Source organism: Bubalus bubalis, chromosome 23 (genome assembly GCF_019923935.1).
Source record: "Bubalus bubalis isolate 160015118507 breed Murrah chromosome 23, NDDB_SH_1, whole genome shotgun sequence".
Classification (NCBI taxonomy): Eukaryota; Metazoa; Chordata; class Mammalia; order Artiodactyla; family Bovidae; genus Bubalus; species Bubalus bubalis.
Window position 1 is genome coordinate 14,793,781 of NC_059179.1, and position 19,946 is coordinate 14,813,726.

A 19,946-nucleotide genomic window follows, 5' to 3' on the forward strand; every position below is an offset into this window, starting at 1 on the left:
CTGAAGTTAAATATGACTTACAGGAAGCTTTTACTTTACACAGGATCATCTGAGATCCAATATTCCAGTCTTAACAATTGGCAGGTAGCACAGAGAAGAATTCCCTAATAAATCAATGCCCCTTTGAATACCTTCACCCTACCTAATGTCAGCATATATCCAAGCTAACAGCATTTACAAAATATCTTAAAAAGATGCAGGATTTCATGAAGCATTCTGATGGGTGATGTTGGAGGATTCCTATGGTTTCAGACAAAGCTGTTAATAAATGAGGATTTGGCAGAACTAGTCCACTTAACGGAAGAAGAGAAAATCAACAGCATGCTTCCAAAGAGAATCATTTGAATATGAAATATTAAGAAAGCCTTCATAAAATGGATGAAGTCCTCTAATATTTTGGTGAGAATTACTGTTTTTATGATCATGCTAAAAATAAAATGAGAAGAATAATACTGTTGTGCTATCATGTAATATCAGAAAAACTTCACCAAGAGAAACCCTAAGAATATCCATCTGTTGTTTGTTCTAAGTATTAGAGTGCATTTATTATTATTTTTCATATGTAGTTTAACATAAGGTAAAATAAACTTAGTTTTGCTTAGTTTCATTTTTTAAACAAATTTCCATCCATTTTCGTCACTATTATGTCACTATTCACTGCAAACCTTTTAATCTTGTTTAAAGAGGATTCACTTTAAGTGAGGATTAAATGAATTTTTACATGTAAAACATCTAAAAAGTGAAAGAAAGAAAGTGAAGGTCACTCAGTCATGTCCAACTCTTTGTGACCCCATGGAGAGTCCATGGAATTCTCCAGGCCAGAATACTGAAGTGGAAGATTTCCCTTCGACAGGGATCTTTCCAACCCAGGGCTCAAACCCAGGTCTCCCTCATTGCAAACAGATTCTTTACCAGCTGAGCCACAAATACATAATAAGTAAATATTCTGTAACTTCAGTTATTACTGTTTTTAAAGTGTAATTTTTATTAATTAGTTTTGTGGCAACAGCATGTGGCTTGAGAACCCCAGCTCTCAGCAGTGAGACTGCAGGATCCTGAGCACTGGACCTCCAGGGAATTCCCAAAGTGCCATTTTTATAATTGGTTTTATAAACACCAATTATACTTGGATAATAAGGGCAGCATGCTTTGTATTTGGTCTTAGTAGATGTTACTGTTTATTATATTCAATTTATTAGACACACTTTACATATATGATTTTATTTGATTCTTACAACCCATGCTAGGAGACAGGCACTACTTTTCGTTCCATCACAGTTAAGGAAACTGATGACAAGCAGTATCTTAAGTCTCACACTGGTAAGTGGAAGAGCCAAGATTTGAATCCAAAATTGACTGAAAAGACTTGGATCTTCCTTCTTTTCCTTTCTTTCTTTCCCTCTCATCTTTTCTTCTAATTTTTTACTATAGAAAACATCAGATATACCCAAAAATAGCAACATAGTACCAAGGACCTACCCCCACCCCTCACATAGGCTTTTCCCAGTTTTTGCAATAAACAACTTGAGGCCAATCTTCCTTTATCTCTACCCCAACCTTCACCCCTACCCTCAGATTATTTGCACAAAATTCCAGCCATTGTATCATCTTCACTGTAGATATTTCCATGTATAGTTTTAAAGATAGGGACTCTTGGCCAAACACAACCTCAGTATCATTGTTGCACCTAAATAAAAGAAATTATATTAACCAACATTTACATGGTCTGTGAAATTTTCCTGATTTTCCCATAAATTTAACATTTGGTTAGTTGAATCAGATCTGCACATCACATCTGTTTCATATATTCCTCAGAGCTCTCTTCATCTGTAGATTTCTTCTCCATTTTTTCCCCTTGAGATTTATTTGTTGAAGAAACCGATGTTTGTACTGCAGAACTCTCTGCAACCTGGATTTTGATGATTTCATCCCTATGGTGTTTAGCATCTGTAAACTGGTAGTTTTTCTTTTCTTTTACTGCAAAATTTTCTTGAACTCCTACTGTATTTAAGGTTTCCGTCCACCTGGTTCCCTCTCACATGGGGCTTAGGGTCTAGCCAGGGATACAGACACTAAGCAAGCAAGCTAGCCTGATATTTTATTTCTATTATACTTATATAATATATAAATATATGTTGCTTTTGCTATAACTCTATTTGGTTACATAATAGTGTGAAATAAAAGGTTCTGTATTATACTAAAGAGGCCACTGAGACGTCAGAGAACCAGACAGAGTTCAAGTCGTCTCTATTATATCAATTCTGTGTGACCATGTGGTGGTGATGGGGGTGTCGGTGGGAGGGGGGAGGAGGAGTTGGTGAGGAGATGTACTAGGTCTGGATTCTAGAGTCTTCATCATTAAAAATGATGGGTTTGGACCAAGAGAGTCTTTCCTTTGCTCTAAGAATTCCTTAGAGCAAAGGAATTCTTTTTCTCCCCTACATGAGCTCTCAAGCCAATTCCTGATATATAAAAGGTAATAGTGGAGCTGAACTGAATGAAGCAGGGGGTGGCTGTTGAGCCTGGCCCCATCTCACTCTTTATCTTTTTTTATCTTATTCCCCTCCATCCCCTAGGATGATCACTGACATGTCCTTAGAACTTAGGTCTCCATGGAGAAGTCAGAAAACCACTGGGTTAGGTAAAGTTAGATGTTCATCTAAGTATTACCAAACCGGTAATACTTAAAATATTAACTATATTAACACTTAAAATACTAAGTAAGTACCAAATCTGGAAAGGCCCGGATGAGTAATGCCTCGGTTTTCTCAGTGGGCTTGGAGCTTTATGCACCCTTATTTAGTGTGTATGTGTGTGTGTGCACGCATGTGCATGTGGGTGAACATGACATGCCAGAGCTGAAATGCTCTAATCCAACCTCTCCTCAGGGAGCCCATCTTCAGTTGCAAGCGACAGAACCCAAGTCAAACTAGCTTGTGCATTACAGGAAAATCATTGTTGCATTTAACTAGATAGAAAGTCCTCACATGGATCTGGCTTCAGGGCAGGGGTTTAAGCCCATATCATCAGGATAATATGGGCTTCTTAGCTCTTCCACTTCTTAGCTCTTCTATAGTCTGCACGGTTTCCTTCTGTGGCAGGTGTTCCTCATGATGAGGCTGCCAACGCCTCTCAGCTGATAGTCTAGGAACCCAACAACCTCCCTGGAAAGAGAGCACGCCCCCTTGTTAGTTTCTATGGAAATCCTTCATGCCCACCCTCATTGGCTGGGTATGGGCCACTTGCTCAGCATTGACCATTGCCATGGCCCGGGGATGCAGACCGCTAATTGGCCAGCTTGGGTTATCGAACTCACTTAGGGCAGGCGGATTGTACTACCCCTTACGCTGCAAGCCAGGCTGAAATACCGGTATTTGCAGCAGGAAGAGCAGTTATTTGCAAGGCAGCCAAGCAAGAAGGCGGGAGACCAAATCTCAGATACTGCTCCCTGAAGGCAAAGGGCTGGAATATCTGTAAGGTAAAGAATAAAGAAGCAGGGTGGTCTAAAGCACGGGGAGTGTGGAGAAAAGATGCGGTAATTAGCCTTCTTGGCAGACGTAACTAGGCTGCAGGCCTCGAGGCCTTCTGAGGATGGAGTTTTCCGTTCTTTGACGTTGAAAGGTGGGTTGGACTCTCATGCATACCCAGTTGGGGGGAGGGGTCTGTGGGCCCATCCAGTCCTAACCGGCTTAGCTCAAACTAGCCAGGCTGACCCCAAGTTCCTGGGAAACAGCTAGGGCAGAACCTCCAAGGCTATCTACTGCTTGGCATGCAAGTCTTCAACCTTGATTAATGAAGGCAGGTGAAAAGAATTTAACCCACAGTTTGAATTCCTCAAACATCAAGGTGCTGCTACTCAAAGAACGGGGAAATATCCCTATGAGAGGAACACTGAAGTGACTGTATAACTTATGATCCAGACTGGAATACTTTATAGAGAGTAACAGGGGACCCCATTCATAGTTACAGTGGAGCCATAGATGTAGACAGTACTGTTCTAGGCAACTCAAACAGATAGTCACACCAGCTGTACCCCTTGGAGAAGCTAAATGACTTCACCAAGGTGATGAAGTAAGAGAACCGGCTGTAGAACCGATTCCAGTATTTTCCACCAAAAAGTCATTATCAGCCACCAGGAACTTGTCTGGGATTATCTCGATGGAATAGGGTTTAGTATTCTACTGGTGGCTCATATGGTAAAGAGTCTGCCTGCGACGTGGGAGACCTGGGTTCGATCCCTGGGTTGGGAAGATACCCTGGAGAAAGGAATGGCTACCCACTCCAGTATTCTTGTCTGGAGAATCCCATGGACAGAGGAGCCTAGCAAGCTACAGTCCATGGGATCACAAAGAGTTGGACAAGACTGAACGACTAACACTTTCACTTTCAAACTGATAGAACCTCTGATGAAATTGGGCTGAGTCATTCGTGGTGTCTTGTCAATGACCAGCAGCAACAACTTTCCATCTTTACCATGTTCAGATATCCTGTATTGAATACTTGGGTGCACAGACATAAAACACCCCAGGATGGTACGGCATGTGCTAAGTCGCTCAGTCGTGTCCGACTCTGTGCGACCCCATGGACTGTAGCCTGCCAGGCTCCTCTGACCGTGGGATTCTCCAGGCATGAATACTGGAGTGGGCTGCCATGTCCTTCTCCTGGTATGACATAGTCAGTGGTTAAAGACTGTGAGGTTAGAATCAACTGTGTTTAAACCCATCTCTACCACTCATTGGCTGTATGACTGGATAAATTAACCTGAGTCTGAATCGATTGCCTTATCTTTTAACAGAAACTAACAATAACACTTACCACAGAAATTTATTGTGAGGATAAAGCAAAACATTGTTTATCAAGTGCAGCGATGGAACAGGTGCATGCTGCAGAAATGTGACTGTTTTTCTAACTTCTATTATGAGCAGGCCTATAGAAACCTGTGCCGTCCCTGGCTTGGCCCCCTTGAACTCTGGATGCTCCCTGGTATAGGAGGACCATGGACAATGACAGGAATGGTGACCTGCTCTAGCTCCAGCCACACACCTGCCCAGGTGTTCCTTCTCTGTGGTCAGCCCCTCTGTGACCTGATCAGGTATTCGCATCCCAGCCCTCATCCAGTCAGTGGGGGAGCTGTCAGTTTTTGTGTGCAGCATGGCCACTGCACTGAGAAGTGTCCATAAGGACACTCTGAGGATTACAGCATCTCTGGGGATTGTTAAACTGCAGGGAGGAAAAACTGCATAAAGGACAGTCAAAAATGTATTTAAAAAATCAAGTTGAGCCATCACCAAGTCCCCGCAGTTCACACTGTTAAATTCTGAACCAAAAAGGAAAATCCGAGCCAAATGATTTTAGCGAATGGCTTTAGCTTCTGACACCTGGTTTGGAAACACATCACCACCTGTGCTGCATTAAACCTGCGAAAAACTCAGGAAGGAGATACAGTGTGTGAGGCCAGAAGAGGGTGGGCTCCTGGATCCCTTAGGTCAAACAGCAGGCTGTAAATGACTCTTTTCAAAACAGACATATTACTTCCCAAGATTGCGGCCTGCCACAAAGGAAGGTACACACAGCAGTTGTTCCCAGCAAGAGTTATACTATATGGCTATTAGGGGGAATGGGAGCAGCTTGATTCTCGCCAATGACAGGAAATAAGGTCAAGTAAAGATAACAAGTCTTTGAATTAAGGAGGCTTTAAACACACATCCTGGCCCCACGGCTTTAGCAGCGAATGAGAATTATGGAAAGAAGCCTCAGATTTTCTCACTCCCTTTAAGCTGGACTTCTGAAACACACCCTTCCACGATTAGTGTGAGGAGGCCTGCCTGGGGAAGGCACCAGTTTCCTCATACCTTTGGCTTGTTTACACTGTTTCTAAATAGACCTCCCTGCCATGTTGCTCAGGCAGTCTGTGCTGGGGTGGTTTCAGGAGTTGTCTCATCTATAGCGTGTGTGAGTCTTGCTGGTTAATACCTTCAGATCTAGAGGTCAGGATTGTAGTACTTCTGTCCAGGTGTTGGGGAGGGGAGTTCGGAAACCCCAGGTGTAGCCAGGCCAGTGTATTTTTTCTTTCTTTCTTTCTTTTTTTTTTAACTATAGATCAATATTATTTATTACCATGAATTAAACTCTATAAACAAAAAATTAGCAGTCAAAATTCAATATCATAAATAAGTGGGATACATTTCAGGATGTAAGGATGGTTTAATATTATGAGATCTATTTACATAATTAATCTTATAAGTAGATTTGAGGAGTAAGATCAGATGATCATCTTCATAGATTGTAAAGGGATTTTAAACAACAAACATCCTTGATTTAAAAAAAAATTAATAACATACGAATAGATACTTCTTAAACATGAGGAAAAAATCTATCCCAATTCAAAAGCCAACATCAGACTTAACGGTGAAATACTGGAAGCATTTCCAATGAACTCTGCAGCAAGACAAAGATGATCATTTCAATTTACTATAGCTTACAGAATATAATGGTCAAATCAAGTAGACAACCATAAATTAGAGGTGTAAGAATTGGAAGAGAGGAAATATGGCAGGTGATATCATTGGATATCTGAAAAACTGAAAAAAATCAACTGAAAAACTACCAACAAGCAGTAAGGGAATACAATAAACTAGTAGGGAACAAAATTAATGTGTAGAAATCAAGTTTTCTCAATATAAATGAGGTGATGGAAGAAAAGACTATTTACAATTGCAACAAAAACAAAAAATTAAATACCTGGAGATAAAGACAATAAGAAACACTCAAGTTCTATGTAAATAAAAAATTTTAAAACACTATCCAAAAGAAAACTTGAACAAGTAGAAATATTACATGCTCTTGGACAGGAATATGAAACATGATGAAATGTCGTGCATCGAACCTGGATTGGTGACTCGTTTCGTGCATGATGTTCTACATGTTTCAATGCCATTCTCCCAGGTCTTCCCACCCTCTCCCTCTCCCACAGAGTCCAGGAGACTGTTCTATACATCAGTGTCTCTTTTGCTGTCTCATATACAGGGTTATTGTTGCCATCTTTCTGGATTCCATGTATATGCGTTGGTATACTGTATTGGTGTTTTTCTTTTTTTTTTTTTTTCAATTTTATTTTATTTTTAAACTTTACATAACTGTATTAGATTTGCCAAATATCAAAATGAATCCGCCACAGGTATACATGTGTTCCCCATCCTGAACCCTCCTCCCTCCTCCCTCCCCATTCCATCCCTCTGGGTCGTCCCAGTGCACCAGCCCCAAGCATCCAGTATCGTGCATCGAACCTGGACTGGCAACTCATTTCATACATGATATTTTACATGTTTCAATGCCATTCTCCCAAATCTTCCCACCCTCTCCCTCTCCCACAGAGTCCATAAGACTGTTCTATACATCAGTGTCTCTTTTGCTGTCTCGTACACAGGATTATTGTTACCATCTTTCTAAATTCCATATATATGCGTTAGTATACTGTATTGGTGTTTTTCTTTCTGGCTTACTTCACTCTGTATAATAGGCTCCAGTTTCATCCACCTCATTAGAACTGATTCAAATGTATTCTTTTTAATGGCTGAATAATACTCCATTGTGTATATGTACCACAGCTTGCTTATCCATTCATCTGCTGATGGACATCTAGGTTGCTTCCATGTCCTGGCTATTATAAACAGTGCTGCGATGAACATTGGGGTACTCGTGTCTCTTTCCCTTCTGGTTTTCTCAGTGTGTATGCCCAGCAGTGGGATTGCTGGATCATAAGGCAGGTCTATTTCCAGTTTTTTAAGGAATCTCCACACTGTTCTCCATAGTGGCTGTACTAGTTTGCATTCCCACCAACAGTGGAAGAGGGTTCCCTTTTCTCCACACCCTTTCCAGCATTTATTGCTTGTAGACTTTTGGATCACAGCCATTCTGACTGGTGTGAAATGGTACCTCATAGTGGTTTTGATTTGCATTTCTCTGATAATGAGTGATGTTGAGCATCTTTTCATGTGTTTGTTAGCCATCTGTATGTCTTCTTTGGAGAAATGTCTATTTAGTTCTTTGGCCCATTTTTTGATTGGGTCATTGATTTTTCTGGAGTTGAGCTGTAGGAGTTGCTTGTATATTCTCGAGATTAGTTGTTTGTCAGTTGCTTCATTTGCTATTATCTTCTCCCATTCTGAAGGCTGTCTTTTCACCTTGCTAATAGTTTCCTTTGATGTGCAGAAGCTTTTAAGGTTAATTAGGTCCCATTTGTTTATTTTTGCTTTTATTTCCAATATTCTGGGAGGTGGGTCATAGAGGATCCTGCTGTGATGTATGTCAGAGAGTGTTTTGCCTATGTTCTCCTCTAGGAGTTTTATAGTTTCTGGTCTTACGTTTAGATCTTTAATCCATTTTGAGTTTATTTTTGTGTATGGTGTTAGAAAGTGTTCTAGTTTCATTCTTTTACAAGTGTTTGACCAGAGTTCCCAGCACCACTTGTTAAAGAGATTGTCTTTAATCCATTGTATATTCTTGCCTCCTTTGTCGAAGATAAGGTGTCCATATGTGCGTGGATTTATCTCTGGGCTTTCTATTTTGTTCCATTGATCTATATTTCTGTCTTTGTGCCAGTACCATACTGTCTTGATGACTGTGGCTTTGTAGTAGAGCCTGAAGTCAGGTAGGTTGATTCCTCCAGTTCCATTCTTCTTTCTCAAGATCGCTTTGGCTATTCGAGGTTTTTTGTTTTTCCATACAAATTGTGAAATTATTTGTTCTAGCTCTGTGAAGAATGCTGTTGGTAGCTTGATAGGGATTGCATTGAATCTATAGATTGCTTTGGGTAGTATACTCATTTTCACTACATTGATTCTTCCAATCCATGAACATGGTATATTTCTCCATCTGTTAGTGTCCTCTTTGATTTCTTTCACCAGTGTTTTATAGTTTTCTATATATAGGTCTTTAGATTCTTTAGGTAGATATATTCCTAAGTATTTTATTCTTTCCGTTGCAATGGTGAATGGAATTGTTTCCTTAATTTCTCTTTCTATTTTCTCATTATTAGTGTATAGGAATGCAAGGGATTTCTGGGTGTTGATTTTATATCCTGCAACTTTACTATAGTCATTGATTAGTTCTAGTAATTTTCTGGTGGAGTCTTTAGGGTTTTCTATGTAGAGGATCATGTCATCTGCAAACAGTGAGAGCTTTACTTCTTCTTTTCCAATTTGGATTCCTTTTATTTCTTTTTCTGTTCTGATTGCTGTGGCCAAAACTTCCAAAACTATGTTGAATAGTAATGGTGAAAGTGGGCACCCTTGTCTTGTTCCTGACTTTAGAGGAAATGCTTTCAATTTTTCACCATTGAAGATAATGTTTGCTGTGGGTTTGTCATATAGAGCTTTGATTATGTTGAGGTATGTTCCTTCTATTCCTGCTTTCTGGAGAGTTTTTATCATAAATGGATGTTGAATTTTGTCAAAGGCTTTCTCTGCATCTATTGAGATAATCATATGGTTTTTATTTTTCAATTTGTTAATGTGGTGTATTACATTGATTGATTTGCGGATATTGAAGAATCCTTGCATCCCTGGGATAAAGCCCACTTGGTCATGGTGTATGATCTTTTTCATGTGTTGTTGGATTCTGATTGCTAGAATTTTGTTAAGGATTTTTGCATCTATGTTCATCAGTGATATTGGCCTGTAGTTTTCTTTTTTTGTGGGATCTTTTTCAGGTTTTGGTATTAGGGTGATGGTGGCCTCATAGAATGAGTTTGGAAGTTTACCATCCTCTGCAATTTTCTGGAAGAGTTTGAGCAGGATAGGTGTTAGCTCTTCTCTAAATTTTTGGTAGAATTCAGCTGTGAAGCCGTCTGGACCTGGGCTTTTGTTTGCTGGAAGATTTTTTATTACAGTTTCAATTTCCGTGCTTGTGATGGGTCTGTTAAGATTTTCTATTTCTTCCTGGTTCAGTTTTGGAAAGTTGTACTTTTCTAAGAATTTGTCCATTTCTTCCTTGTTGTCCATTTTATTGGCATATAATTGTTGATAGTAGTCTCTTATGATCCTTTGTATTTCTGTGTTGTCTGTTGTGATCTCTCCATTTTCATTTCTAATTTTATTGATTTGATTTTTCTCCCTTTGTTTCTTGATGAGTCTGGCTAATGGTTTGTCAATTTTATTTATCCTTTCAAAGAACCAGCTTTTGGTTTTGTTGATTTTTGCTATGGTCTCTTTTGTTTCTTTTGCATTTATTTCTGCTCTAATTTTTAAGATTTCTTTCCTTCTACTAACCCTGGGGTTCTTCATTTCTTCCTTTTCTAGTTGCTTTAGGTGTAGAGTTAGGTTATTTATTTGACTTTTTTCTCGTTTCTTGAGGTATGCCTGTATTGCTATGAACTTTCCCCTTAGGACTGCTTTTACCGTGTCCCACAGGTTTTGGGTTGTTGTGTTTTCATTTTCATTCGTTTCTATGCAAATTTTGATTTCTTTTTTGATTTCTTCTGTGATTTGTTGGTTATTCAGCAGCGTGTTGTTCAGCCTCCATATGTTGGATTTTTTAATAGTTTTTCTCCTGTAATTGAGATCTAATCTTACTGCATTGTGGTCAGAAAAGATGCTTGGAATGATTTCTATTTTTTTGAATTTACCAAGGGTAGCTTTATGGCCCAGGATGTGATCTATCCTGGAGAAGGTTCCATGTGCGCTTGAGAAGAAGGTGAAATTCATTGTTTTGGGATGACATGTCCTATAGATATCAATTAGGTCTAACTGGTCTATTGTATCGTTGAAAGTTTGTGTTTCCTTGTTAATTTTCTGTTTAGTTGATCTATCCATAGGTGTGAGTGGGGTATTAAAGTCTCCCACTATTATTGTGTTATTGTTAATTTCTTCTTTCATACTTGTTAGCATTTGTCTTGTTTTTCTTTCTGGCTTACTTCACTCTGTATGATCGGCTCCAGTTTCATCCACCTCATTATTTACATTTCTTTAATTGGCCATTTTTCTATTGTGTAACTGGTCTTTACTTATTGACACCTAGGGGCTCTTTACATACAAAAGAGATTACTCTTTTGTGATCTGATATGAAAACATTTCTCCCAGTTTCTTATTTATTCTTTAACTTTACTTATAATGTTAAACATTAGAGTATTTTTTTTTGTATGGTTGATCTTATTAATTGTTTATGGCTTCTGGGTTTGGGGTGACAAAAAGACTTTCCTTACTATAAGATGAAAGATATTTTCCCATTTTTCTTTTAAAACGGTTGAGGTTTTTTAAAACTTTTTTTTTTTTTGGACACATGTCTTGCAGCATCTCAGTTCCCCCAACCAGGGATTGAACCCAGGCCAGGGCAGTGAAAGCCCAGAATCCTAACTAGGCCACCAGGAATTCCCCAAAAGTTTAATTTTGTATTCTTTTGAAGTTAACTCAGTGAAGCATGAGGAATGGATTCAACTGCATTTTGTCTAAGTGGCTACCCATTTGTCCCAACACTATTTATTTAGTGGTCCATACTTTTTCCAGTGATTTGAATGTCGCCTTTATTACATTGTGTCTATGTGTGATTTTGTGACTATTTTTGCCTGTCTTTGTATAAGCCAGCATTACACTATGTTGATTGCTGAGATTTGATGATATCTTTTACTAGTACTAGTACTGCTAATCTTCCTTCCCTGCCGTGGCTCTTCCTTTTCACACTTTTCATCACTGTTCTTGCTCCTTTCTTGTTCTATATAAACTTTAGAATCAACTTATCTAATTTTTTAAAAGCCTAATAGAACACATTAAAATTTTGAAATAAGTTATGGAGAACTATTTCTTTCTTTCTTTTTTTAATTTGTTGCCATTATTATTATTATTTTTTTAGTTGGAGGATAACTGTTTTGCAATGTTGTGTTGGTTTCTACTGTACAATAAGGTGAGTCAGTTATAAAGGCCAGTGTATTTCTATGTTGTTGTGTCTTTCAAGATATTCAAACAGGCTTCACTTAATTCAGTGCGACACAGTATCATCAGTTCAGGGGGGGAAAAACTCACAAAAAACAAAGCCAACATTAAAAGGTTGTTTCAAATGTAGAGAAATACAGGTTGTTAGCCTAGCTTCCCTGCCCTGTTGCGCAGAGTGTATGGGTTCTATACCCACCTTGATTTTCCTCCACCTTGATTGGGAGGGCGGGGACAAGAATAGAGTAGAAGAGGGGAACTTAAGTTGAGCAATCAGTTATAACAAACTAAAACAAATCCTGTTAAGTCAGTTAGCTGACTGGCTTGTCTACAGATAACCAGCTGGTTGGTGAAACTCAATCTTTTCTTTTGAAGCTTGTTGGCATTGATTCTGTTGCACAGGACTATGGACCTGGGCTAGCTTTTTTCCTCCAGTAACTGTTAGAAGAAAGTACACAGATTCTTTGTGCTTTTAACATTTTTTATCTTCTGATAATTAAAATAGAAAAAAAAGATCTTGGTTTTGATAGTTAAGTGAGGACCCTGGCCTAATATGGCCAAAGAGACATTGTTGGCAACATCCATAGGGTGTGGTACCTGAAAAAAATCAAATGAAAGGATTTGCATCTGTGCAGAGACAGAGGTCAGGGTCATCTGTTTGTTAGCTGTGTGTCCTTAGGCAAATCCCTTTACATCTTCAAGTTTCAGTTTTCTCACCCAAAGACTGGGACTCATGCTTGGTAGTATCTGCTTCATAGGGTTGTTGAAAGATTGAATGAGATGATGCAGTGCTTAGCCTGATTCCTGGCACAGAGTAAGGAAGACTTCTGGAAACGATAACTAACGGTTCACTGTGTCATCACTGAGATCTTTGTAGCTCACATGTACTTCATTGGCTTCACGGAGAGTCTGTGAATCTGTAAGTTTCAGTTTCTATCGTGTAGAGAATGGTTTGAATCGTTGCTGACTAGTCTTGGTTTGGTTTGAAATGGATCTTTGGTTCCTTGGTTTTTTACCTGAATTAAAAGCACAATTCTATGTTCTGGTATGCTTCAAGATTTTTAATATGTATGGACGCACTTTTTTTTTTTTTTAACAAAATCACTCATACTCACTGATTTTTAAGAAGTGAATAATTTATTTTTTAAAAGTGAATGAGTATCATGAAGAAGAATAAAATAATTGATAATTCTACCATTCAGAGATTACCACTGTCCACTTGGGTAGACTATTATTGTACATGTTTTGCAAATTTTCACCTAATTGTATATCAGTTGTCTTTCACATCATTAATAGTCTTCAACATCATGTTTAATGGCAACAGAATTTTATCCATGAGGCACCTCATTTATTTTAGCAGTCCTTTTATGGACATTCAGACCCTTCCTAATTTTTCCACTATCAAATAACACCATTGTTAAACTCCCAAGTCACCAAATCCTGTGATGTGGTTTCCAGTTTGGGGCCTTCATGCCCCTTCATAAACTTTTCAGTTTTTCTGGAAGTTAGAAATCCCCTACATCTAAAACTAGCCCCAGGGATACCCTTTGAAAAGCTTGAGAAGGGAAATTCTTCCTTCCCAAATGAGAAGAGGCAAATTTGGGGTCATTTTCATGATAGCTGTTACTGTGGATGAGGCGCTCCAAAGAGGCATTCCCATTCTTTCCTGTTTCCCTTTAACCGTAGGCAGTTTCCTCACTGCAGCAGCAGCCCCACCTTTCATGGGCAGGGTCAAAATACATCATCCAAATAGATGGTGCCTAAGACTAGGGGAGAGTTCACACGCGTGTGTTCTGTGCGATGCTCTAGCGCCTTCAGACAATGTTTCACCTCTCATTCCAGGGTGGAATTGACTGGTGAAGCCTTTTCCTGTAACTGGAATTCAGACTCATTTGAAGGATATACATGACTGCGTTTGCAGCTAAAGACAGATTGTTCAGTCCAGGAGTGGGGATGTGGAAGGGGTTTGGAAGTATGAGGTGAACTGCTCAATAGAGAGACATGGCTCAGGGGAGCCGGAGGAAGTTCCGTGGACAGTTTTGGTTGAGTGCTCAGCCCTAGTTAAGCCCTAGGCTAGTCCTGGGAAACACTGTCAAGTAAGGGCTGTCTTCCAGGTCTCCCCAGCCTTTTCACTGTCCCCATGTACCCGAGAGCATCATGAACTTGGTAGGGACCTCTGGCTCCCACTGGGTCAGCTGCTCAGGCCACCTTTTAGGGAAGCCCCTCACTGCAGGCTAGAAGAGGCCCAACCTTGTCCTAGAGATGCTGTGTGTGCTAAGTTGCTCAGTCGTGTCTGCAACCCCATGGACTGTAGCCTGCCAGGCTCCTCTGTCTATGGGGATTCTCCAGGCAAGAATACTTTGCCATGCCCTCCTCCAGGGAATCTTCCCAATCCAGGGATTGAACCCATGTCACCTGCATCTCCTGCATTGGCAGGTGATTTTTTTTAACCTCTGAGCCACCAGGGAACCCCAAACTTTTCTTAACTATAGTTAAGGTAATATATATTAAGTAAACAAAAGTTCAGTTCAGTCGTGTCTGACTCTTTGCAACCCCATGGACTGCAGTATGCCAGGCTTCCCTGTCCATTACCAACTCCCAAAACAAAAGTTATAAACACTCAAAACTTAATCACTCCCTAATTATTTTACTGTGTTTTACCATTACTGAAACTTTTGAGGTAATTTGTGTCTATTGTATGTATGTGGTGGAAATACTGGAAAATGATGGGCTACTGCATGCCTCCTAGAAATCAGCCATGGTGGGAGTGTTTACATCATGGAAATTGGCAAGTGATACAAATTAGGGGCCATGTTTTACTCTTGTTGTATGTTTAGAGAAGTGAAATAGCAAAGTTGCTAATGTCAGAACTGTAAGTGGAATCCATTTCTCCTGACTCCATCAGTGCTTCTGAACCATGTTTTGAAAAGTTGTTTTCTCAGTCCTTACCTTATTGGCCTACATATTCAAAAGCAGAGACATTACTTTGCCAACAAAGGTTCGTCTAGTCAAGGCTATGGTTTTTCCTGTGGTCATGTATGGATGTGAGAGTTGGACTGTGAAGAAAGCTGAATGCTGAAGAATTGGTGCTTTTGAACTGTGGTGTTGGAGAAGACTCTTGAGAGTCCCTTGGACTGCAAGGAGATCCAACCAGTCCATTCTAAAGGAGATCGGTCCTGGGTGTTCTTTGGAAGGAGTGATGCTAAAGCTGAAACTCCAGTACTTTGGCCACCTTATGTGAAGAGTTGACTCATTGGAAAAGACTCTGATGCTGGGAGGGATTGGGGGCAGGAGGAGAAGGGGATGACAGAGGATGAGATGGCTGGATGACATCACTGACATGATGGACCTGAGTCTCAGTGAACTCCAGGAGTTGGTGATGGACAGGGAGGCCTGGCGTGCTACGATTCATGGGGTTGCAAAGAGTCGGACACAACTGAGTGACTGAACTGAACTGAGTGTCTCTAAACAATCTTTACCCCAAAGCATGAAAGTGTTTGAATGTGAACGTGAAAGTTGCTCAGTCGTGTCCAACTCTTTGCGACCCCATGGACTATACAGTCCATGAAATTCTCCAGGCCAGAATACTGGAGTGGGTAGCCTTTCCCTTCTCCAGGCGATCTTCCCAACCCAGGGATCAAACCCAGGTCTTCCATATTGCAGGCAGATTCTTTACCAGCTGAGCTACAAGGAAAGTGTTTATATACAGGCTATTGAAAAAGTCATAGAACTATATGTTCAACAGACATTTATTGAGTATGCTGGATTTCCTAGGTGGCGCTAGTGGGTAAAGAACCTACCTGCCAATGCAGGAAATGAAAGAGATGCAGGTTCAGTCCCTGGGTTGGGAAGATCCTCTGGAGGAGGAAATGGCAACCCACTCCAGTATTCTTGCCTGGAAAATCCCATGGACAGAGGAGCCTGGCAGGCTACAATCCACAGGGTCACAAAGAGTTGGACACGACTGAAGCAACTTAGTATGAAGTGAAGTGAAAGTCGCTCAGTTGTGTCTGACTCTTTGTGACCCCATGGATAGGCTTCTCTGTCCATGGAATTCCCCAGGCAAGAATATTGGAGTGGGTAGCTGTTCCCTTCTCCAGGGGATCTTCCCAACCCAGGGATCAAACCTGGGTCTCCCACATTGCAGGTGGATTCTTTACCTTCTGAGCTACCGGGGGAGACCAAGAATATTGGAGTGAGTAGCCTGTTCCTTCTCCAGCAGATCTTCCCAACCCAGGAATTGAACTGGGGTCTCCTGCCTTGCAGGCAGGTTCTTTACTGTCTGAGCCACCAGGAATATAAATGAAGTGTATACACACACAATTGCTTCACTATTATGTGGTGGTCTACACATTAAAAACTGTAAATAGGGTCCTATAGTAGAATTGAGGGAGGCCAAAAAGTGCAGTGATTAAGAGCATGAGCTTTGGGACTTCCCTGGTGGTCCAGTGGTTAAGACTCAGTGTGGTCAATGCAGGGTGCCTGTGTTCAATCCCTGGTCAGGCAGGTAGATCCCACCTGCTGCAACTAAGACCCGGTGGAGCCAAAAAAAATTAAAAAAAGAAGCGCATGAGCTTTGAAGTCAGACTAACTTGGGTTCAAGTACTGACTGATTCCCTGCTAGCTCCATGACCTTTGGCAGATTACTCAACTGTTCCAAGTTCTAGTTTCCTTGTGCGAATAAAAATGGTAATCCCCTCATAAGGGTTATTTGAAGATTACACAATAATGTATGTGAAGCACTCTATGACTGGTGTGGAGTCAACATTCAATACACATGAGCTTGAAACAAACCTTGAAGAAATAAATCTTAAAAGAGAAGGATACTAATTCTTTGGAATTACAAGCAATTCATGTATTTCTGAAGTTTGAATTTCTGTTAAATGAGTTTCATTTACTCTGGGCTTAGAATGGAGGCTTATTTGAGGTCTTTGCAGACACCCAGGGTCCCCTTTGACCTCTGTGTTTGTCTTTGTGCCCCTCATCCTCTGGTGAACTGACCACATGTCAGGGCTCACTCAGTACTGACCGCTCCCTTGCTCTTTACCCCAGTTTCACTTCCAGCCAACCACAATCCATGAAAAGTGCTCTTACTTAGGGCACCAGAGGTGTTCTGGCTGAACTTTTTATGGCATTTGATATCCTGATGACTCCTTCTGTCTTTAAGTAAGGTCTGGCCAATTTAGCTTTTAACTGTACCCAAAGTTGGAGAAAGTAAAGGCAAGGAGGCTTGAGGAAAGAAGTTGGGAGAAATAAGAATATCTGTGAAAGCTGTGTTTCTCTTGAGTGAATATAATTTCCTAAGAGTTCTCATCACAAGAAACACCTTTTTCTCCCCTGTTTTTTCAGTGTTGTATCTGTGTGAGATGATGGATGTTCACTAAACTTCCTGTGATAATAATTTCATGATATATATAAGTCAGATCATTATTTTATATATCTTGAACATATCCAGTGCTGTATGTCAGTTGTATCTTAATAAAACTGAAAGGAAAGGAAAGAATGAAGGTAATTCAGAGAAATTTTAAAGCAGAGCTTTGCTGTATTTTTAGAAGCTGGAGTGTGTCTTGTTGATGTTATTCATGGTGATTTACACAGTCAGAATCACAGAGCTACTACACCCTTCCTGTGTGCTTCACCCCCCTGCTTGCATCTCAGATATTCTTCTGGGGTAGTTTTCTTTTTTGAGGTCTGTCCTTTAAGGAGCACTTTTAGTGGGAGTCTGTCAGTAAATTTTCTCATTTTTTTGGTTTACCTAAAACTATTTTACTTGCATTCTTGAAAGAGTTTCTCTAAGTACAAACTTTTAGATTGAAAGTTCATTTTGAAGATTTTGTTCCACTGTCTATTGACTTCTGTCTTTGTTGCTGATAATTCTTCTGTAAGTTTAATTTTTATTGTTTTAGAGAATTTCATCTTTGCTTTTTTCTGGCTCTTTCTTTTTTTCTTTGTCTAGGATGTATCCTGCTTCAAATTTATTGAAATTCCTGAATAAAAGGGTTGAAGTCATATTAGTTCGGGAAAATTCTCAACGTTATCTTCCTTCCAGAATATCAGTTAGGTATATGTGGCATCTTCTTACTATCCTTGTGCTTACTTACCCTTTGTTTCATATTTTTTGGTCTTCTTTGTGTTATTTTCTGTTTACTTTCCTCAGATTGATTTGATTTTTTTAGTTGTGATTGTTTTTCCCTGTGGTTTAACCCATTGAATTTTAAATAAAAAAATTTCTATTTTAATTTCTAGAAGTGATAGTAGGTTCATTTTCAGATTTGTTTTTTAAATTTTAGAAAAACATCTTGAATATTCTTATGATGTTTTGCATGCAGTAATTCTAATACCTAAAGTTGTTATGAATCATCCTCTGTTATTCGTTGTTTCTGCTGACTTTCATTCTTAGTGGCTTGTTTCCTTTGTTGTATGTATTTTTGATTGCAAACTCATTTGCTGAAAATATTATTTTGCAATAAAAATTCCCTTGCTCTTTTTGTGAGCGTTGTAGGTACTACCATTTGTGTTCCCAAACCTCTGTGTGTGGCCAAGTTTGTGGTTACAAAATCTCATAGAAATTTTATTGTTATTTTTGTTATTGTTAGCTCCACCCAAGCCAGGGCTAACACAGACCATTTTCTTTGTTGTCTGCCACTGCTGGGTGGGTTTTCTTCTAGGTCACATTTTCCCCAGGGTACAGCCTACTTGAGTTGTGGCTTTTTGCAGGGTGGCTCTGGCTCTTCACCCTAGATGAGATAGTTGAAGATCCATAGATGCTCCCAGCATAGGCAGTGGTGGCAATAGTCACTTAGCTCTTGTCTCCTGATTCAGTCTTGGCCTCAGGGAGGTAAAGTACTGTTATTTTCTTGGAAGCTAATCTATTGAAAGAGGGCTTTCTCTATTTTGTCTAGACTTTTAAACTTTCTTTGTACCCATGATATTTCCGTATACCTAGGCCATTGTGTTGAGGAAATGGAAATCTGTGTGCTTTTCTCTTACCACTGACATTTTCAATATGTTTTTATTATACCTTTCAGCTGTTATTTCTTGCTAGCCCAAGCAAAATTAATTTCTGACAATGGAAGCGAGAAGAAAAATGAAAATCACTTAATGGAAACTCACTTTCTAGGAAACTTGACTCTTGGCTAACTCTGCAGTCTAGCCAGCTCACAAAGCTTATAGTCAACACACATTAACTGAGCTCCCAGGGCTGCTGAGGAATGGAGGAGCTATCTAACAGAGGGCAGCTCCTCCTGTGGAGAAGATTCACAAACCAGCATTATCCCCATAATGTTTGGATGAGAAGGGCCAAAAAACTCCATTAGACTAGTTTCTCATTTGCAGATCAGTGGCTTGGTAGCCAGAGAGAGTGTTCTGTTCAGGACCACAGAGTTGGGACTTCTCTCAAAGATATGAAGGCAGAAACCCATTATTATTTTTATTTTTATTTATTTTTTTTAAATTTTTTTAAAATTTTATTTTATTTTTAAACTTTACATAACTGTATTAGTTTTGCCAAATATCAAAATGAATCCGCCACAGGTATACATGTGTTCCCCATCCTGAACCCTCCTCCCTCCTCCCTCCCCATTCCATCCCTCTGGGTCGTCCCAGTGCACCAGCCCCAAGCATTTGCTTGTGAATTCATGTAGACTTTTATTCACTGAACATTAATTGAATGTCTTCTCTATGCCAAGTCCCAGGATGCCCTTAGCTAGTAAGTACTCAGTAAATCGGTAATATGCACACATATTTGTCTGTATACAGAATAGACACTCTGTGGCTTCTAAGTCTCTTTATTCTCCCTCTCCATACCTCCCACGCTAACCCTGAGCTACATACTCTACATATAGGTGAGAGGGTTTGTACCTGGTGAGAAGAAGAATGATCAAGCAGGAAGTGCTGTTATGGAGCCCGGGGGACTTGGGTAGGATTGGCTGAGCTCAGAGCCTTTGCTCTTGGGACCGTGACCTCCAGAGGGAAATCAGGGAGAACGGGCCACCGGCACGTATGTGAGTCTGACACTGCCACACA

General features: G+C 40.0%; 1 long non-coding RNA gene across 3 annotated transcripts in view; it reads left to right on the plus strand.

Moving 5' to 3' along the window:
- Nucleotides 1-2,141: 2,141 nt before the first annotated feature.
- LOC123331393 overlaps nucleotides 2,142-19,946 on the plus strand; it is a 184,392-nt gene continuing 166,587 nt past the window's right edge. The window contains exons 1-2 of one of the 3 annotated variants that reach the window (XR_006548004.2): nucleotides 2,142-3,621; nucleotides 4,926-5,092. This is a non-coding gene — a long non-coding RNA (uncharacterized LOC123331393). The remainder of the gene's footprint in view (nucleotides 3,622-4,925; nucleotides 5,093-19,946) is intronic. The other 2 variants (XR_006548001.2, XR_006548002.2) reach the window with 2 other exon arrangements.